The sequence below is a fragment of the Lathyrus oleraceus genome, chromosome 6 (genome assembly GCF_024323335.1).
Source record: "Lathyrus oleraceus cultivar Zhongwan6 chromosome 6, CAAS_Psat_ZW6_1.0, whole genome shotgun sequence".
NCBI classification, from domain to species: Eukaryota; Viridiplantae; Streptophyta; class Magnoliopsida; order Fabales; family Fabaceae; genus Lathyrus; species Lathyrus oleraceus.
The window spans coordinates 260,294,311-260,317,201 of NC_066584.1; positions in this window are offsets into that span (position 1 = coordinate 260,294,311).

Sequence of the window (22,891 nt, forward strand, 5' to 3'; positions counted from 1 at the left end):
CACAACTACCGATTCAATTTACAGATTTTTAACACCGTTTAACCAACATCAATTTCAGCATATACAGTTCCAATTAGGGTTAGACCAACGGCTTATCACTACCCATTACATGTTAATCGATAATACCCATTAAACGACGATAAACCCCCCTTACCTGAGATAATCCGGTAATTCTCTAAGCTTTAGCTTTTCCGTTCCTCAACCGTGCTTTTCGGCTCTTTGCCCTTTTTCCTCTTCTCTGCAGCTTCTCTGAGTTTCACGTGAAATTTCTTTGTTAAGAATGAAACCCTTTTCTTTATTCCCACTTATATATATATTCCAATTATTATTATTCCAAAATAATAATAATAATAATAATAATAATCCAATAATCCAATTTATTTAATTAAATTAATAATTATATTATCAACTTAATTAAATAATTCTTTTTTTTCTTTATTTGGGGTGTTACACAGGGCGTTAACCGGTTAACACTGTTGAAATACTGTTAGAATTGCATTCTGTCTTGTGTTAACAGGTTAACCAATTGCGTTAACAGGTTAACACTGTTTGAAAAGTGAAAAATTGATATTTAAATATTGTGTACGTTTTGGAATGGAATTATGTGTACATATTGTATGGGCTTGGCTAGGAAATGTGCCATCCGCGTATGGGCATGAGGCATACGTGTATGGGCAGAAGTTTGACTTTTCTGAGCTGTTGTTGTGCAGTTTTGGTCGTTTCAGCTGAGTGATGTAATTTAGCTGATGTATGATATAGTAGGGATCATTTCCCGTTGTTTTGAGCAGTATAGGTATTAGTAGAGTGTGCTAATACTGTGATTTATTATTTGGCATGACATGATATGATTCTGTGATAAATATGCTGATGATGTATGATGGTATGCATAATGCTGTGAATATATCTATTATGTATGCAATTGTGGATGGACTGTTTATGGCTTAGAGTGTGAGCATATGTCCATTGTGGATTGTTGTTGATGTTTGCATGCTAGGTGATTTAGCGTGCATAGCATAGCCTTTATGGTGGTAGCTAATTCCCATGGTGAGGAATTAGTGAGGGAGTCACTAGGTCTCAAATAAGTGGGACTAGTGAGCTTGGTAGCCGTATCTGGGTTTGATCGGTGAGGTTGAACTATGTGTTCACGAATAGTCGGTACCGCATGCATGGAGTCTCATTTCATAATGTATGTATGGCGTATAATATGAATGGATGTATTCCAATATTATACGTGTGTTTTGTGTTTGTGTTGAGTATGATTATGAGTTGATGTTGCCGTTGTTGAATGTGTGATATGATTAGGGTGATGAATGTGTTAATTTACTTAGCATTACATGATATTTTATAATGCTTATTATATCGATTGAGGAACTCACCCTTACAACTATGTTTCAGGTAACGAGCAGTGATTGAGTAGAAGCTAGTGCTTGGAGTCTAGTGTAGTTCCTTAGTGGGTCATGCTCTGGTATATGTAACATCGGGATGGGATGTTTTACTTTGTTTTCAATTTTGGTTGTTGAACAATTTTACATGAAATGTGTTACATGGTTTGCATGTTGTTAGATTTCTATCCGCTGCGAATTGTGCAATGTTTTATTTTGATTAATAAATGAGCATGACAAGTTATTTTGGTGAATGGTGTGAAGTGTCAAGTGTGACACCCTGAAATTGCATATCTACTCTGATTCATATTTTGTTGTTTTAATTAATTATTGGGGTATTTTAGAAGGGTGTTACATTAGTGGTATCAGAGCATAGTCGGTCGAGTCGAGTCGTAATTATTCTGTTTCCCTGTATGTGATAGGTGTTGTGTAACCCTATCAGTACTTATTGTTTTAGCTTGTTGGGTTTTCAGAATAGAGATGGCTGGAAGAGGTAGAGACGATGCTGCGATTGCTGAGGCTCTGGGTATGCTAGCTGGAGTACTTGGAGGGAATCCGAATGTTGTGGGATTGGGAGCTGCTCGTCAACTGAGTGAGTTCCAGAAGAACAATCCTCCAATGTTCAAGGGAGCATACGATCCAGATGGTGCTCAGAAGTGGTTGAAGGAGATCGAGAGGATCTTCCGAGTGACTGAGTGTGCCGATAACCAGAAGGTCAGGTTCGGTACGCATATGCTGTCAGAGGAAGCAGATGATTGGTGGGTTGCTGCCCGCACTAAGTTGGAAGCTGTTGGGAGTGCTGAGATCACTTGGGCGGTGTTCAGAGAGAGATTCCTGAGGAAGTACTTTCCAGAGGATGTCAGAGGAAAGAAAGAGATAGAGTTCTTAGAATTGAAGCAGGGCAACCGGTCTGTTACTGAGTATGCTGCTAAGTTCACAGAGCTGTCGAAGTATTACACTCCCTATGATGAGGCTACTGGGGAATTTTCAAAATGTGTGAAGTTTGAGAACGGGTTACGTCCCGAGATCAAGCAGGCTATTGGGTATCAGCGGATTAGAGTGTTTTCTGACTTGGTTGACTGTTGCAGGATTTTTGAACAGGATACCAAGGCCAGAGCGGAGAGCTATCAGCAGAGGGTTGATAGGAAAGGCAAGAATCAGAATGATCGTGGGAAGCCGTATGCAGCTGGAAAAGGTTTCCAGAGACAGAGTGGGATGAAGAGACCTAGTGGGGGAGACTCCAGTGCCCCTGCTAAGTGTTACAGATGTGGTCAGGCTGGACATCGTATCCATGAGTGTACCAGTACTGAGAAGAAGTGTTTCAAGTGTGGCAAAGGTGGTCACTTGGCTGCAGAGTGCCGGTTGAAGACTATGACTTGTTTCAACTGTGGAGAGGTGGGTCATATCAGTCCACAGTGTCCTAAGCCGAAGAAAGAGAACCAGTCGGGAGGCAAGGTCTTTGCTTTATCGGGTTCTGAGACTTCTGCAGATGATCGTTTGATCCGAGGTACGTGTTATATTAATGGCTTTCCTCTTGTAGCTATTATTGACACAGGTGCGACTCATTCCTTTATATCTTTGGATTGTGCTGTGAAACTTAAATTAGAGATATCTGAGATGCATGGGAGTATGGTGATTGATACTCCTGCGAAGGGTTCAGTGACTACTACTTCAGTTTGTTTAAATTGCCCTTTGAGTATTTTTGGTAGAGACTTTGGGATGGACCTCGTGTGTCTTCCACTAGTGCAGATTGATGTTATCCTGGGTATGAACTGGTTGGTGTTTAACCGCGTTTATATCAACTGTTTTGATAAGACTGTGATCTTTCCTGAGATTGAGGAAGGAAAGAGTTTGTTTCTATCAGCAAGGCAGGTGAATGAGGCAGTAGCAGATGGGGCAGAGTTGTTTATGCTGTTAGCGACTTTGGAGGCTAAAGATAAACTGGTGATTTGCGATCTAGCCGTGGTGTGTGATTTTCCTGATGTGTTTCCTGAAGAAGTGAATGAATTACCGCCAGAGCGTGAAGTTGAGTTCTCGATTGATTTGGTACCTGGTACTAGGCCGATATCAATGGCTCCGTACCGTATGTCTGCTGTTGAGTTAACTGAATTGAAGAGTCAGCTGGAAGATCTGTTGGATAAGAAATTTATTCGTCCGAGTGTGTCACCGTGGGGCGCACCAGTGTTATTGGTTAAGAAGAAAGAAGGTACTATGAGGTTGTGTGTGGACTACAGGCAACTGAATAAAGTGACGATCAAGAATCGGTATCCTTTGCCGAGGATTGATGATTTGATGGATCAGTTGGTTGGTGCGAGTGTGTTCAGCAAAATAGATTTGAGATCGGGGTATGATCAGATATGTGTGAAAACTGAGGATATTCAGAAGACTGCTTTCAGAACAAGGTATGGACATTATGAGTATTCTGTAATGCCTTTTGGTGTGACTAATGCGCCTGGGGTATTTATGGAGTATATGAATAGGATTTTCCATCCGTACCTAGACAAGTTTGTTGTGGTGTTTATTGACGATATTTTTGTGTATTCGAAATCTGAAGAAGAGCATGCTGAACATTTGAGAGTGGTTTTAGGAGTTCTACGAGAAAAGAAGTTATTTGCTAAACTGTCCAAGTGTGAATTTTGGTTAGAAGAGGTTAGTTTTCTTGGTCATGTGGTTTCAAGAGGTGGTGTTGCTGTTGATCCTTCTAAGATAGAAGCGGTATCTAAGTGGGAAGCTCCGAAGTCAGTTTCTGAGATAAGGAGTTTTCTTGGACTTGCAGGTTATTATAGGAAATTCATTGAGGGATTTTCTAAGTTGGCGTTACCGTTGACGATGTTGACTAGAAAGGGGCAAGCGTTTGTTTGGGACTCAAAATGTGAAGAAGGTTTCCAAGAGTTAAAGAGAAGGTTAACTACTGCTCCTATTCTGATATTACCAAGTCCGTCGGAACCATTTGAGGTTTACTGTGATGCTTCATTATTGGGTTTGGGTGGTGTTTTGATGCAGAATAAGCAGGTTGTAGCTTATGCTTCGAGACAACTGAAGGTTCATGAGAGGAACTATCCGACACACGATTTAGAGTTGGCAGCTGTGGTATTTGTTCTGAAGTTATGGAGGCATTACTTGTACGGGTCAAGATTTGAGGTTTTCAGTGACCATAAAAGTTTAAAGTATTTGTTTGATCAGAAAGAGCTGAATATGAGACAGAGGAGATGGTTAGAGTTTCTGAAGGATTATGACTTTGTGTAACACCTCAAAATTTGCCCTCCTCTCTTGGGACTAGCATAACATATTGCATCATTTGTAGGTCATTAGGCATTGCATAATTGCATATCATGTGGTTACATTGTGCAAGTCATCCTCATAGGTCTTGATCAGAAGATAAGAGGTTGAGATTCGAGCTGAGGGTTTCATTGATTGAATGGACTGGATCATTAGCCATCTGAGGGTGTGGGCTACAAATTAGGGTTTCATGTTCTTCAAGGAGATTGAGCTTGATCTTGGTTGCTATGATACATCATCATCATGGTCTTGATATCATCCAGGAGATTCAGAAGATTGATCAGACACTTTGAGATTAGGGTTTTGGCCACTGGTCAACCCTAATCAGTTGAATCATCTGCATTGGGCCAATCAGGGCATGGCATGGAGATGGGGTCTATAATGGATATGGGGATCATTTCATGATTATATTGAGCTTATGGAGGCTAGGGTTTCATCACTGAGCCATTTCATCAGGAGATTGAGGCTCAACTTGATCAGTGCATAGCCAAATTCATCTATCAGTCAGAAAAGTCAACTGTGGTCAGTTGTGCCTGAAATGATGGATTTGGAGGTGGGAGAGAGTTGGATACACTTCATTCATGTTGAAACAAGTTTCATTTGGCATTTCAAACATCAAGAATGAAGAAAATAGAGTCAGACAAAAAATTGCCAAAAATAGAAAGTGACTTGTAATGAAAGTTTCCAAAAATGGAAAGTTTTTCACTTCAAAATTACGTGTCCAAAAATGCTTCAAATGAAATTTTGTTCAACATCAAAGTTGTAGATCTTGCTCTCACCTTTCCAAAAATTCCAAGAACTTGAAATTCCCATGTATGGTTGACAAGTTATGGTCCAATCATTTTCCAAAAATGCCTAAATTCAAAGTGGCATAACTTTCACATGGAATGGCCAATTTGGGTGATCTTTCTTTGAGCAACCCCCATTTCACATGTACTTTCATGATGCATGATCAAAATTCACCAAAAATGGTCAAGGCAAAAAGTCATTTTTCAAGTGAATCCATTTGTATTTTTGGTGTGAAATGGTGAATTTGAGAAATACAAGGCCTATGCACATGGAACCAATTCTAACACACTCCAAATGCCAAATGAAATTTTCTCCAGCTGGTTTTTGCTGTCATACATTGCCAATTTGGAAAAGGACTTTTTGGACATTGCACTTAAAAATTCATTAGCACTAATTCACTTGATTTTTGGTAATTGTGATTAGCAAAGTGGATTAAGCTTGGTATATAATGTTAATTGTAACAGAAAATGCTAATTACATTTCATTCTTCAAGGATCTAACTGTTTTTCCCTCCAAATTCTCTAAAAAATCTCAAAACTTTTCTCAACATTTTTCATCATTTCTTCAAGAAATCTTCATCAATTTGGTTTGTTCTTCTTGGATCTACATTCTATCATCATCATAGAGGAACTGTTTCATTGAATTCGTGGCCAAAGAGTGAAGAATTCCAACTGTCCAAAGCTTGCATTTCCATGGCAAATTGATGAATCTTGCAATTGAAGCATCATCGAGCTAAGCTAGCTTTTCCAATCATCTTCCATAGCCTTGCGCTCCATCTATTTTGGCAATTTACACTTGGAAACTCAAAGATTCGCATCTGCCATCTTCAAGAGGTAAATCCTCGAATTCTTTAATTGCATGAACTACGATATGGCTTTTGTAGATCTCTCCATGTAGAACATCATGCTGCTTGTAGTTTGTGATTTGGTTAAGTGTAGGAGGAGAAATCTTAATTTGAACATTGGATGTGCATTCTTTTTTCGTTCGATTTGCTTAGTGTGTTGAGAGTTAGGTTAAACAAATTACATATTCGTGATGTGCTAGTCGAGACGGTTCTAATGGTATATGGTTTGTAGCATTTGGTGAGAGATTGTTCATCATCATTTCTGGAAAATTTGTGAACGTTCTTGATGAAGAACATGAAGAAACGCGTGTTTGATCTTGCATTTGCCTGGCTTGATTTTGAATTCTGTTTACCGCGCTGCCTGGACCAATGAGAAGGCGCCACTGGATAAATGAAAGCGGTGTCGTTTTGGCCGCGTTCCTCAATATTACAAAAATGCCATTGTGACATTAATTCATTTGATTATTTCATTTCTTTTCTAATTTTCATTTCATTTTCATTACACAACTTCAAAAGTTCATATCTAATTCATCTTTTGTCCAAAATTTGTGAGGTTTTGTTCACCATGCTCCTTATGATGTGTAGATTTTAATGGTGATTTTTGTGATTTTTGTGCACGTGTGAAAAATAAAAATGCTTAGGGATTGTTTGGATGTATGCAATTTGTACATGTTTGGCCATATCACTCATGAAATGATGATGCTTCCAAAGAAATTGATGAAATTTTTTGTGCTTATTCTGGACTCTTTGATGGTGATTTTGGTATGTAGTTTGTAATTTTTGGATACCTGGTTGAGGAGAAATGAATTTTTGATTAGAGGTGTGACAATTTGTGTCACACCAAGCTTGATGAACTTCATGATTTTATTTGCCTTGCTTGTGGACATTGGATTGAGCTAATTTTTTGCATGAATGAACATATGTATGTTGGGATAACATGTGGATTTTTCTGGATTTATTGCTTGCATTTCCTAATTGATTGAGATTTTCTCTTCTGTTGGCTCATTTTGTGATTTTTTTGTGACACATGTTGGCATTTGATTTGTGAAATTCTCATGATTAATTGGATGAGTGTGAAATTTGGTGGAGTGATTCTAGACACATTATAGGTCATTGTGGTTTTGATCCCATTCATTTATCATGTATTGTCACTGTTTTATGCTTGATGGAAGTTGGTGATTATTTTGATGCCTTGTGTTGGCTTGTTTGAACTTGTATGAACTTTATGATTTTCATTGACCTACTTCCTCTTGTCCAAATGAGCTGAAATTTGATATGCTATTCATTCCATATGTTCTGTTTAGACTTGAATTTTGGTGGAATTTATTGAATTGTTTTGGTATGGATTTGATTGAGATCATTCTGTTTGGTCTTTTGAGGTTGCAAATTGCCTAGTTTGTGCTATTTTGGTCATGAAATGATGTTGATGAATGATATGAGCAAGGGACCAATTGCATTTGTTTTTAAATTGTTCGATTGTGATTTTGGATAATTTTCACTTGCTGTTTTGAATTTTTCACCTCCTTTGGACCCTAGGCTTGGCCTAGTGGTCTTGTTTCTCACTTTTGAATTGTGTTTCAGGTTGAGATGCAAATGCCTTAAGGAGAAAAATGCAAGTCGATTGAATTGAGTTTGGTTGCTTGTTGTAAACTAACTTGTGTGTTTTGTAGGATGCTTGGCTCAATTGAGTTGATTGTGCTTTGCACATTGCATTGGTTGATTGTATATATTAAATGTTTGACTTTTGCTGTTTAATGTTGGCTTGTCTGTTTTGACTGTGTGACTGGGATATTGACTGTGCTTGATTGATTCCAGGTACCATAGTCGCTTTAGTTATTTAAGAACTTGTTGTGCTGCTGCTTGGTTGTAAAAACCAGTTGAGGTAGACTCTCTTGTCTCCATGTAGTCTGGAAGACCTGGCTTGTTATTTAGCCAGGCAACTGTCTGAAGTCCTCCTTAAGAGGCGATGTTTGTGATTGTTTACTTTTGTCCCCCAAGCAGGTAAAGACCTCTATGAGGCAATTGGCGGAACCCAAGGGATATGCAATCTATCCCCCGCTATTCTGTTGAGTCGTCCCTCTGCTCACACCACTGTGTTGATGCATTGGGACATTAACCCAAGATCTTGTGTTGTTGCACAGTCGAGTCAGAGTCTTGAGCGTAGAAGGGTTCCTCCTTTCTGGACCCACGCTCCTTTGTCTGAAGCTCTCCCTGGTCAGGGATAAGAGCTGTGAAGTCTAATCTTCACTCACCTTTCATCTGGCTTCACCCTGACTCTCAATGTCAGGGTTAAGAGCCAACACCACCCCTGTACAGTTGACTTGCCTCGGCAATCCACCCTTGTTTAAGCCTCACTTGACTGGATATAGTGTGTGCTAAATGTGAAATGTTTGCTTTATTTTGCTTATGCTTGCATGCTTGTTTTTCCTGGTTAGGATTAGCTTGCTGTTGTGCAAGTAGGTAGAAACCATAACATAGGGCAATGATGCATGATAACACTAGGCTCGAGTACAGCTCCCTAGTAGTGTGTCTCCCCTTGGTTTCTGGCTAGAAATTCTTTCCCGTTCAGGGGAACTACGTCGCCCTGATCCTCATACCAGATGAGGTACGTAGGCAGGAGACCGTGCGAGGTCTCTCCGGGCACTTTTTTTTTCTTTTTGTGTGTGTTTGCTTGTTAATCCTCTTGTGTGTCAGGATATGGATGTAAGCCCAGCGATTGGCTGTCCGTATCCTGATTGTGTTTGTTTGGTTCGGAAGCTGATGTAAGTCCAGCGATTGGCGTTCGGGTTCCATGTTTGCCTTTCTGTGCGTGTGTTTATTTCGGCGTGCGTGAGCCGAACTACGACAGCTCTGATTCTCGTTCCAGACGAGATACGTAGGCATAGGACGCGATGTCCTAGCGATCCCTCTCCTCTTTTACCCCACCTGCGTTGTCTTCAGTGTGTGTGTGTGTGTGATGTTTGTTTAGCAACCTTTTCTTTCTTTTAGAGCGTGGATCCCGTCGAGTACGACGGACGTGAGGGGTGCTAATACCTTCCCCTTGCGTAACCGACTCCCTTACCCTTTCTCTTTGGTCGCAAGACCATGCTTTTTCCAGGTTTACTCTGAGCGTTTCCTTTCCCTCTTTGGGGATAAATAACGCACGGTGGCGGCTCTGTGTTGTTTTTGTTTCAGCCCGCCGGTTGTTTTTCGCGGATGCGACACTTTGGTTTGAATTACCATCCGGGTAAAGCAAACGTAGTGGTTGATGCATTGAGTCGGAAATCATTGCATATGTCTATGTTAATGGTTAAGGAATTGGATTTAATTGAGCAGTTTAGAGACTTGAGTTTGGTGTGTGAGAGTACTCACAATAGTGTTAAATTGGGAATGTTGAAGTTAACAAGTGGTATTCTGGATGAGATTAGAGAGGGTCAGAAATCCGATGTGCTTTTGGTTGATAAGTTGACTCTAGTGAATCAAGGTCAAGGTGGTGAATTCAGAGTTGATGAGAATGGTGTTTTGAAATTTGGTAATCGGGTGTGTATTCCGGATGTTACCGAACTTAAGAAGAGTATTCTTGAGGAAGGACATCGTAGTGGCCTGAGTATTCATCCTGGGGCTACGAAGATGTATCATGATTTGAAAAAGTTATTTTGGTGGCCGGGAATGAAAAGAGAAATTGCGAGTTTTGTTTATTCTTGTTTGACTTGTCAGAAGTCAAAGATTGAGCATCAGAAGCCGTCTGGGCTAATGCAACCGTTGGCTATTCCAGAGTGGAAGTGGGATAGTATCAGTATGGATTTTGTTTCTGGTTTACCGAGGACAATTAAGAATTTTGAAGCTATTTGGGTGATTGTTGACAGATTGACAAAATCGGCTCATTTCATTCCGATCAGAATGGATTATCCGTTAGAGAGATTAGCTGAGTTGTATATTGAGAAAATTGTAAGTTTGCATGGTATTCCGTCGAGTATTGTTTCGGACAGAGATCCTAGATTTACATCGAAGTTCTGGGAAGGTTTGCAGAGGGCTTTGGGAACTAAGCTGAGATTGAGTTCTGCATATCATCCGCAGACTGATGGTCAGACTGAGAGGACGATTCAGTCACTGGAGGATCTTTTGAGGGCTTGTGTTTTGGAAAAGGGAGGTGCTTGGGATTGTTATTTACCTTTGATTGAGTTTACCTACAACAATAGTTTTCATTCGAGCATTGGTATGGCACCGTTTGAAGCTTTGTATGGTAGGAGATGTCGGACACCTTTATGTTGGTATGAGTCCGGTGAGAGTGTTGTGGTTGGACCGGAGATTGTTCAACAAACTACGGAAAAGATTAAGATGATTCAGGAGAAGATGAGGATTGCTCAGAGTCGTCAGAAGAGTTATCACGACAAGAGGAGGAAGTCACTTGAGTTTCAAGAGGGAGATCATGTGTTTCTTCGTGTTACTCCGATAACTGGGGTTGGTCGAGCTTTGAAGTCGAAGAAGTTGACACCTCGATTTATTGGTCCTTATCAGATTTTGGAGAGGATAGGGGAGGTAGCCTATCGTATCGCTTTACCGCCGTCACTTGCGAATTTGCATGAGGTTTTCCATGTGTCTCAGTTGAGGAGGTACATTCCTGATCCGTCGCATGTGGTCCAAGTAGATGATGTACAGGTGACAGATAACCTGACTATTGAAACATCACCTATGAGGATCGAGGATCGAGAGTTGAAGCAGTTGTGGGGTAAAGAGATTGCTTTGGTAAAGGTAGCTTGGGGAGGACCAGCAGGTGGCAACGTGACTTGGGAACTTGAGAGTCAGATGAAGGAGTCTTATCCAGAGTTATTCGCTTGAGGTATGTTTTCGAGGACGAAAACTCTTTTAGTGGGGGAGAGTTGTAACACCCCGATAAAATATGATAATTATTTAATTTAAGTTTAATAGTATATTATGATGATAATATGAATGAGAGGGTATTATTTTTCAAAATAAAAGATAAACCATTCATTTATATTATTATTAGTATATTTATTAATTTAATTAAATAATTGGAATATTATTGGATTATTATTATTGGAATAATAAAGTTGGAATTGGAACGATTTTTGGAATCAGTAAAGAGTCCCATTTAGTAAAAAGGTTTTTACACGTGAAAACAGAGAAGCGACTAAAAAAAAGTGGATAAAAGGGCAAAAAGGAAGAGCAAGAGAAAAAGGGTTGAAGAAGGGAAAAGCTTGAAGTTAAAGGATTTGCCGGATTAACTCAGGTAAGGGGGGAAATCCTTATCATTGTGGGTTAGTATGATTAGGTTAATGGGTAGGAACATGATTTAGGTTGAAATCCTTGATTGGCATGGTTTTGGAATTATTAGGTTTGATAAATACCCTTGAATTGTGATGAATAAATTATGTTAAAACTGTGAATGAATCTATATTTGTGTGAGTCGTAATTTTCTGAACGTGTAGCTTTTTACGGAATCGAAATCGGAGGTCCGAAAGTCCTCCAACGGTGAAAAATGCGGGTAATTCTGCATTCTGTTCGTTGTTAGCGCAGGAACAACTTTCTGTCTTGCGTTAACCGGTTAACCCAGGGCGTTAACCGGTTAACACTGTTATGATAATTAAAAAATTAATTTCTGTTTTGCGTTAACAGGTTAACCCAGGGCGTTAACCGGTTAACACTGTTGAAATACTGTTAGAATTGCATTCTGTCTTGCGTTAACAGGTTAACCAATTGCGTTAACAGGTTAACACTGTTTGAAAAGTGAAAAATTGATATTTAAATATTGTGTACGTTTTGGAATGGAATTATGTATACATATTGTATAGGCTTGGCTAGGAAATGTGCCATCCGCGTATGGGCATGAGGCATACGTGTATGGGCAGAAGTTTGATTTTTCTGAGATGTTGTTGTGCAGTTTTGGTCGTTTCAGCTGAGTGATGTAATTTAGCTGATGTATGATATAGTAGGGATCATTTCCCGTTGTTTTGAGCAGTATAGGTATTAGTAGAGTGTGCTAATACTGTGATTTATTATTTGGCATGACATGATATGATTCTGTGATAAATATGTTGATGATGTATGATGGTATGCATAATGCTGTGAATATATCTATTATGTATGCAATTGTGGATGGACTGTTTATGGCTTAGAGTGTGAGCATATGTCCATTGTGGATTGTTGTTGATGTTTGCATGCTAGGTGATTTAGCGTGCATAGCATAGCCTTTATGGTGGTAGCTAATTCCCATGGTGAGGAATTAGTGAGGGAGTCACTAGGTCTCAAATGAGTGGGACTAGTGAGCTTGGTAGCCGTATCTGGGTTTGATCGGTGAGGTTGAACTATGTGTTCACGAATAGTCGGTACCGCATGCATGGAGTCTCATTTCATAATGTATGTATGGCGTATAATATGAATGGATGTATTCCAATATTATACGTGTGTTTTGTGTTTGTGTTGAGTATGATTATGAGTTGATGTTGTCGTTGCTGAATGTGTGATATGATTAGGGTGATGAATGTGTTAATTTACTTAGCATTACATGATATTTTATAATGCTTATTATATCGATTGAGGAACTCACCCTTACAACTATGTTTCAGGTAACGAGCAGTGATTTAGTAGAAGCTAGTGCTTGGAGTCTAGTGTAGTTCCTTAGTGGGTCATGCTCTGGTATATGTAACAGCGGGACGGGATGTTTTACTTTGTTTTCAATTTTGGTTGTTGAACAATTTTACATGAAATGTGTTACATGGTTTGCATGTTGTTAGATTTCTATCCGCTGCGAATTGTGCAATGTTTTATTTTGATTAATAAATGAGCATGACAAGTTATTTTGGTGAATGGTGTGAAGTGTCAAGTGTGACACCCTGAAATTGCATATCTACTCTGATTCATATTTTGTTGTTTTAATTAATTATTGGGGTATTTTAGAAGGGTGTTACACATGGCGCAATATTCAGAGGAAGGGCAAGGTTCCTTTTGGCAAGGTTAATAGCAGGTATCTTCCTCCATTTGATGATTGGCTTAAGAAGAAGATTGAGCTCACACATCTACCATTTCCTGGGGGTGATCCTTGGTGTCCATTAATTGAGGGACCACGTTCTTCTGTCAGCATGGAAGAGTTCCTTGAGATGAAGAAAGCCAGAGATCAGCTGCAAGCAGAGAAGATTGAGTTGGAGATGAGTGTTGCTAGAATTCAGATGGCTAGTCAGGAAATCAAAGGGAAAATGGAAGACCAGGATAAGAGGCATGCTCTTGTGGTGAAGCGCTTTGAGGTAGACACCGCTTATTATTGCAAGATCAGCCAAGCGTTGGAGTCGTCTACGAAGGAGCATGACCTTACCAAGGAGAAACTAGCTAGAGCTTTGAGGGATATTGAGGATGAGAAGAGGAGGCAAATCCTTGTGAAGAATCAAAGAGATGCCAGAGTCAGAGTCCTTATCACCGAGTGGGAAGCAAAGCTGAAGATTAAGGAAGAAGAGAACGTGAAGATTATTGCTGAGAGAGATCACTATCTTGCTGAGAGGGATCATTATTTCAGACAGATGAAGATTCACCAGAAGGAGATAGGAAGACTTCAGCAGGAGAACACTGAGCTCAGGTTCGCCGTGAAGTTTACCAGGATGGTTGATGATGTAGGGCCTTCTGTGGGACCTTCATCAGATTAGACCTTTCTTATTTGTGTGGATTACCGTCAGGCCTGTTGACGGAATTCACTTGCTTGTATTTTCTTTCTGATTCTGGAGAATTGTATTTGATTTATATCAGCCTGATGTATGACTTTTGCACATATTGTGCGCTTTTGATATGCAATGGTTGTTTTCATTCAGTGATCAATCTTCAAGCTTTATTTGCTTTGCCATGCTTCACTCACATAACGCACACATGGTTGGGTGATATCTTTGCTAAATCATAATTCTCTGCTCTGTATGGCAAAATCAAATGATGAATGTCAGAATGTTGCTGTCAAATTATTACCTGTCTCAATGAAACCAGGATCGAAAGACGGAGTGTTCCTCATATGAATCATAATAACTTGTCTTCTATTTTGCAGGTGTCAGTTTCTAACGTGCTTGATTGTTTCAGGAATCATTGCTCGCGCACGTAGAATCATTCCTTTGCACGCAGCACGTCCGCACAGATATCCTACTAGACGCAACACATCCAGGCTGATGGATCTACCCAACACAGATATTCTCGAGCTGAAGGAGAAAATGAATGAACTGATCAATGTCATGCAAGGGTTTGCCGTGGGACAAAAAGCACTTGCTGATAAAGTGGAGAAGCTCGAGCGGGCTTCAGCGGCTAACAGTGGTATCAATTTAGAGGGTGTCTCTAACCATGGCCTTGGTGGTTCCAGGGATGGGGGAGATCTCCGAAAGAAGACAATTGCTGGTGTGGTGGTTAATAATGGGGGTGGTTTTGGTGTTGCTACAGGCGGTGGACTAGGTCTGGCAGGTAATAATTTGAAGGACAGTCTGTTTCCTCCTTTCTTCGGGGCCGAGGAGGATAGAGAAGAAGACCAGTTCTCCGTACTTAATGAACAGTTCGGTCAATATGGTGTCCAACCACCCAACAAAGAGATTCAGGTGCTGGCGGAGAAGATCAGGGCTCTTGAAAGCTATGCCACTTCGGGGGTTGTTAACATGTCGAATATGGGGCTTGTTGAGGGAATTATGATTCCACAAAAGTTTAAAGCGCCTGCGTTTGACAAATATAATGGGAGTTCTTGCCCGGAAACTCATCTCCAGGATTTTGTCCGAAAGATTTCTGCTTATACAATGGACCAAAAGCTTTGGATGTACTTCTTCCAGGACAGTTTGTCTGGGGGGTCTTTGGAATGGTACACCAAGCTGAGGTCGTCTGATATCAAGAGCTGGCAGGATCTTGGTGATGCATTCTTTAAACACTACCAATTCAATGCTGATATGGCGCCTAGCCGTACCCAATTGCAGGGTATGTCTCAGAAGCCTAATGAGGGGTTTAAAGAATATGCATAGAGGTGGAGGGAGCTGGCTGCCCGAGTCCAACCTCCGTTGGTGGATAGAGAAATGTCAGACCTGTTTATGGGTACCCTTCAAGGGACGTTTGCAGAGAGGATGGTTGGATGCCCGGTTACCAACTTCGCTGATATAGTGGTGGCTGGGGAAAGAATAGAGAGTTGGTTAAAGTTGGGAAAGATACAGGGTAGTGCTTCGTCATCTGGATCGAAGAAGCCCTTTGGGAATGGCCAGAGAAAGAAGGAGGGTGATACAAGTGCTGTGTATACCCAGAGAGGGCAGAGTAGGGATCGTTACTACCAGCACACTGTTGCGGTAACAATTCCTGTTGATACTCAACAACAACAACAACAACAGCATCAACAACCGCAACAGCAACGACAGTCGTTTCAACAGAGACCGCAGAGGGTCGGGTATCAGGTGCGGGGGTGAATGAATGATCGTCAATTTGATAGACCACCCGTGACCTACTCGTTCTTGCTGAAGAAGTTGAAGGATTTGGGGTTGGTCCAACTGAGGATGTTGGCTCCGTTGAGACCTGACCAGAGGCCGGCCAGTTTTGATGAGAACGCTAAGTGCAAATTCCACTCAGGTGCTCCTGGACACAATGTGGAAAATTGTAAAGCTTTTAAGCATGTTGTCCAGGACTTGGTGGATTCTAAGGCAATCAATTTTGCTCCATCTCCAAATGTGAATGCTAACCCCATGCCCGTGCATGGTCAAATGGGGGTGAATGTGGTTTCTAAAGATGGTAGAAGAATTGGGCTGATGAGTATAGATCAGTTGAAGACTCCATTGGCTGAGGTCAAAAGACAATTGTTGAAGAATGGGGTCTTCCCGGGCTGTGATGACTGTTGTGCTGCGTGCACCATTGTTCCCGATGGGTGTGTATTATTGAGGGAGGCTGTCCAGAAGATGATGGATGAGGGAAGCCTCAGATTTGAGAAGGCAGATTTGGGGAAAGAAGATATCTCCACTATAACCATCTATTTCGATCCTGTCGATTTGTCAACGCTGGCAGATGCGGCTCCAGTTACTATCACGGTACCTGGGCCAATTCCTTATGACAATGACGATGATGTACCATGGCATTATGGTGGAGAAGTTTACTGTAATGGAGAAAAGTTGGATGATCAGACTGCGGATGAAACCACCGTTTCAAAGGTGGATAATGTCGGACCCAGTGGTTTCACTCGTAGTGGAAGGTTGTTTGCACCCGATGCTTTGAGGAGTGGAGAGGGAGAAAAAGAAAAGAAAGATAAGGCCGAGGCTTTAGCCAGGGCAAGAGGGAAACGGGTGGTAAGCGAGGGTACTCCTGTGGTGACACCGGCGCCCGTAGGGTCGGAGAGAGAACTTGATGATGAAGCTGAAGAATTTTTGAGAATCATCAAGAAGTCAGAGTACAAGCTTGTTGACCATCTGCAGCAGACTCCATCCAAGATCTCAATCTTGTCCTTATTGCTGAGCTCCGAGGGGCATAGAGAGGCTTTGCTGAAAATATTGAAGAGAGCCTATGTTCCTTAAGAGATCACGATCAATCAATTGGAGACAGTGGTGTCAAATGTTAATGCCAGCCATGGGTTGGGTTTTACCGATTTGGATCTAACTGTAGATGTGCGAAATCACAATAGGGCATTACACATTGCCATGGAATGTAAAGGAGCCGTGCTCTCGCACGTGTTGGTTGATACCGGCTCATCACTAAATGTGTTGCCAAAGAAGGCCCTGGCGAAACTGGACTGTGAAGAGTTGATCTTGACGCCCACGGACCTGATAGTTAGAGCTTTTGATGGCTCAAAGCGGGCTGTGTTCGGGGAAGTGGAGCTCCCGGTGAAGATCGGACCCGAGGTGTTCAAGTCGGTATTCTATGTCATGGATATTCAGCCGGCATACAGTTGCCTGTTGGGTCGCCCATGGATCCATGTTGCGAGAGCGGTGACTTCGACTTTGCACCAGAAACTGAAGTACATCTGGGACGGGCAGGTCGTCACCGTTTGTGGAGAGGAAGACATCTTCGTCAGCCACCTATCATCGTTCAAATATGTTGAAATGGACGGTGAGATATGGGAGACACCGAGTCAAGCATTTGAAACCGTCAAGGTGGAGAATGCTCTCTTTGCCAAAGAGGAGAAGCCGTCCATTTCTTCATACAAGCAGGCTGCTGAGGTGGTGAAGAGTGGGGAAGCTCCAGGTTGGGGGAAGATGATGGATATCACTGCCAAGAAAGACAAATTCGGGGTTGGTTATCAGTCGGGCCGAGGCTCGTCTGGACAAGGCAGAGGACGTTGTATGTCCTTCACGTTCACCAGTGCTGGAATGCGGGATCCAGACCACATCTGTATGGTGGGTGAAGAAGTTGACATTGACTATGAGATTGATCAATGGATAAAGCCGTGCGTACCAGGGATGGAAGTCCAGAACTGGAAGGCCGAAAAGATCATCATTGTCACTCTACGTGAAGAGTAATATTTCCTGTTTTTCAATTCTGTTTGCATGGAAGCCATACGTTTTGCCCGAAACGTAATGGTTCATTGTAAGGGCCACCTCATGTTTCATTTTGGAAAACTTGCATCATAAATAAAAGGATATTTTTCAATTAAAAGCGGAGTTCCCTGTTTTTCATTTATTTTTGCAGTTTAAAAACAAAAATAAAAATGGCAATGCTTATTTTCATTTTCCTTTTCGTTTGCTTCGATCCGGTTCTAAAGCAATGCATGAATCAACATTCACGCAGATGCGATCTTTCTCCGGATCTCATTGATAACAATCCTGTTACACCCTCATATGACTTCGACAATCCGATCTATCATGCTAAAGAAGAAGGTGAAGAAGATTGTGAACTGCCGGAGGAATTAGCCAGGTTGTTAAAACAAGAGGAGAAGGTGATTCAGCCACACGAAGAGCAAGTCGAGGTTGTGAATATGGGTACCGACGAGGTCAGGAAAGAAGTAAAAATCGGGGCCGCTTTGGAGGTGAATGTTAAGAGCAGAATGGTAGCCTTTTTGAAAGAGTATGTTGATATCTTCGCCTGGTCTTATCAGGATATGCCAGGGTTGGATACCGATATTGTTGTGCACAAGTTACCATTAAGAGCAGATTGTCCTCCAGTGAAGCAGAAGTTGCGCAGAACTCGGCCTGAGATGGCCATGAAAATTAAAGAGGAGGTTCAGAAGCAGTTGGATGCTGGTTTCCTCGCTGTCACTAATTATCCACCTTGGGTCGCAAATATTGTGTCGGTGCCGAAGAAGGATGGGAAGGTGAGAATGTGTGTGGACTACCGGGATTTGAACAGAGCTAGCCCGAAGGATGATTTTTCATTACCTCACATCGATGTGTTGGTAGATAATACAGCTCAATTCTCGGTGTTTTCCTTCATGGATGGCTTTTCTAGCTATAATCAAATCAAAATGTCGCCAGATGATATGGAGAAAACAGCGTTCATCACACCGTGGGGCACTTTTTGTTATAAGGTGATGCCATTTGGTCTCAAGAACGCCGGTGCTACTTACCAGAGGGTCATGGTGACTTTGTTTCATGATATGATTCATCATGAAATTGAATGCTATGTTGATGACATGATAGCAAAGTCCCAAACAGAAGAGGGGCATTTGGTAGATCTGGCCAAGCTGTTTGACCGGTTGAGACAATTCAGACTGAGGTTGAATCCGAATAAGTGCACGTTCGGAGTGCGATCTGGTAAATTGCTGGGGTTTATTGTGAGTGAAAGAGGAATCGAGGTTGATCCTGCTAAAGTAAAAGCAATAAGAGAAATGCCTGAACCGAGAACAGAGAAAGAGGTTCGTGGTTTCTTAGGTAGGTTGAACTACATTTCACGGTTCATATCTCATCTAACAGCCACGTGTGAACCTATATTCAAGTTGTTGAGAAAAGATCAAACGGTCAGGTGGAATAATGATTGCCAAGCGGCATTTGAAAAGATAAAAGAATATTTGCAGGAGCCTCTGATTCTGATGCCTCCTGTGGAGGGACGACCGTTAATTCTGTACTTGACGGTCCTCGAGGGGTCCATGGGGTGTGTATTGGGGCAGCTTGACGAGTCTGGTCGAAAAGAGCATGCAATTTACTACCTTAGCAAAAAGTTTACCGACTGTGAAACAAGATATTCACTGCTCGAGAAAACTTGTTGTGCTTTGGTATGGGCTGCTCGCCGACTGAGACAGTATATGCTGGTTCATACCACTTTATTGATTTCCAAGATGGATCCAATCAAGTACATCTTTGAAAAGCCAGCATTGACCGGACGGGTTGCAAGATGGCAGATGATTTTGACCGAATATGATATCCAGTATACCTCTCAGAAAGCAATCAAGGGGAGTGTATTGTCTGATTACCTCGCCCAGCAACCCATTGAGGATTATCAACTGATGAAGTTTGAGTTCCCTGATGAGGACATCATGTTTCTCAAATCGAAAGATTGTGAGGAACCAATCCTGGAGGAGGGGCCTGACCCTGAATCCGAATGGATTCTGATGTTTGATGGGGCCGTTAACGTGAATGGTAGTGGTGTTGGTGCTGTTTTGGTTACGCCGAAAGGATCTCATATTCCTTTTGCTGCCCGACTAACATTTGAGTGCACCAACAACGTGGCTGAATATGAGGCTTGTATCCTGGGGATTGAAGAGGCGATTGATTTGCAAATCAAAAACCTTGTTATATATGGAGATTCAGCTTTGGTTGTAAATCAGGTTAACGGAAAATGGTATACGCATCAATCTCATTTAATTCCATACCGGGATTATACGAGGAGATTGTTGACGTTCTTCACCAAGGTGAAATTGCATCATGTGCCTAGAGAAGAGAATCCTTTGGCGGATGCTTTAGCTACTCTGGCCTCCTTGATTAAGGTGCAGTGGTGGAACCAGTTCCCTAGTGTTGAGGTGGGACGTCTGGATAGACCGGCTTATATGTTTGCTGTTGACACAATGCCTGATGATGAGAAGCCGTGGTATTTTGGTATCAAGCGCTATCTGGAAACTCAAGAATATCCTGAGGGAGCATCCAAGAAGGACCGAAAGACTCTGAGGAGGTTGGCCATGGTGTTCTATCTGAACAAGGATGGGGTTTTGTATAAGCGGAATTTTGATTGGGTTTTGCTTAGATGTGTTGATGACAGAGAAGCAAGCCAATTGATGAAAGAGGTTCATGAGGGGTCGTTTGGTACCCATGCTAGTGGGAATGCGATGGTGAAGAAGCTGTTAAGAGCCAGATATTATTGGATGACAATGGAGGCCCAATGTTTCAATTTTGTGCGGAAGTGTCATAAATGTCAGATTTATGCTGATAAGGTGCACGTGCCTCCGAACCCGTTGAGTTTGATGTCGTCTCCATGGCCGTTTGCTATGTGGGGCATTGATATGATTGGAAAGATCGAGCCTACGGCTTCGAATGGACACCGGTTCATATTAGTGGCTATTGATTACTTCACCAAGTGGGTGGAAGCAGCCTCTTATGCAAATGTGACGAAGCAGGTCGTGGCCAGATTCCTGAAGAGAGACATAATTTGCAGATATGGGGTTCCCGAGAGAATCATTACTGATAATGGTTCTAATCTGAATAATAAGATGATGGCAGAACTGTGTCGGGAGTTCAAGATTGAGCATCACAATTCTTCTCCTTATCGTCCGAAGATGAATGGGGCAGTTGAGGCAGCCAATAAGAATATTAAGAAGATTGTGCAGAAAATAGTTGTGACCTATAAGGACTGGCATGAGATGTTGCCGTTTGCATTGCATGGGTATCGAACCTCGGTGCGTACATCTACTGGGGCAACACCATTCTCGCTCGTATATGGGATGGAAGTCGTGTTACCGGTTGAGGTTCAGATTCCTTCGTTGAGAGTCCTGATGGACGTGAAATTGCAAGAGGCTGAATGGGTAAGGACTCGGTACGAAGAATTGAGCCTGATTGAGGAAAAGAGGCTGGCAGCCATTTGTCATGGGTAGTTGTACCAGCAGCGGATGAAGCATGCTTTTGACCGAAAGGTGCGACCTCGGGTATATCATGTGGGAGATATGGTGTTGAAAAGGATCCTTCCTCCTCAAAACGATCGTAGGGGCAAGTGGACACCCAATTATGAAGGTCCATTTGTGGTCAAGAAGGTATTCTCTAGCGGAGCCTTGTTGTTGACGACCATGGATGGCGAGGACTTTCCATCCCCTGTAAATGCGGACGCAGTTAAAAAATACTTCGTATAAAGAGACCCGCTGGACGAAAAGAATAAAATAGTCCAGGCAAAAATGGGCATCCTGGCGAACCAAAAAAAAAACAAAAAAATGAAAAGGTTCGGGCAAAAATTGGGGATAAAAAGAAAAATGTACACCCGGCAAGTCGAAAACCCCACAAGGGCGACTTGGACAAAAAAGGGTATCCCGGTGGACTGAAAACCCGAAAGGGCGGTCCAGGCAAAAGAGGGATCGAAACGAACAACTGCGTCTAGCATGATCGTTTGTGTTTTGGTTAAGACACATGGATAATCCCCGATAGGGATCAGTCGGAAGCGTCTTGTTCAGAAGGCAGAAAGCACGGAGAGTCTTGAGGACATATGGGGTGTAACCGAGTTGGAACTCGATGAGATCGCGGTTTCACATTGCCATTAGGATAGATTTTTCCTTTTGTGCGCAATCACCTCTTTTCAGGGATTGCTTCCTTTGTATTGCTCGGTTTTGAGCCACCTTTTTCAATCAATAAAATGCATATTCAGTCAAATAATTTTGTTTTTGTTTTCATTACCACTTTGATTGCAAAAACATCCGTTTATTTTGATAAAGAATCTTTGCATTTTGAGACATATAGGTCCCTTCTAATGCATGTTTATAAGATTGAAAGCCTGAAATCTTATTCGGAAGGTGGAGTGACCCAAGTGTTGAAACTTTGGCACGCCTGGGGCACGTTTTTATCTAATGATTTCTTTTGCAGGATCTGTTGGGTATTTGCACTCACTTGCAGGTTGTGATGTGGAGCCTTTTTGACAAAAGATCCCCGTGGAGTCCAATCGGGGACAAGGGATTAAAGAATGGTGAAAAGACGGCGAGAGACGTACGACGATCCTGAGTGTTAATCAAGAAGACTCTTCAAAGTCTGAAGGACTGGAAAGTTTGTATTAATCCAGGAAGTTCGATCTCCGTGGAGTACGGAGAAGTCGGGAATACAAGGTGATGAATCAGAAAAGTCCATACGAGTCTGGAAGCTCTCAAAAGTGGAAAGCTGACACTGGATTTGGATGTTGAATATCAGGGTTCGACGAGTCGACGGGTGTTCTGTGCCAGATTTTCCTTATTTTCCCAAGCAGAGTCGGGATTGTTATCTCCCCAGCAGATTCAAGGTCTGTGTCTTCCCTAGCAGGGTCGGGATGGTTATCTCCCCGGCGGTTCAAGATCGGTGTTTCCTCAGCAGCCAGGCCTGAAGGTTGCTATTTTCCCAGTAGAGGTGTCTGTTGGTAGCTATTTCCCCTAGCATGGCGGAGCTTGTTAGTTCCCCAGCAAGTCGAGGATTGTTGTTTTCCCCGCAGAGTGTGTTGGTGGTTTCTTCCCCAGCGAAGTCCCCAAGTGGATCGGGTTCAGTGGAGGTCATCCCTGGTAAGGGTGGTCCTTTCCCCAGCAGGGTGGAGATTG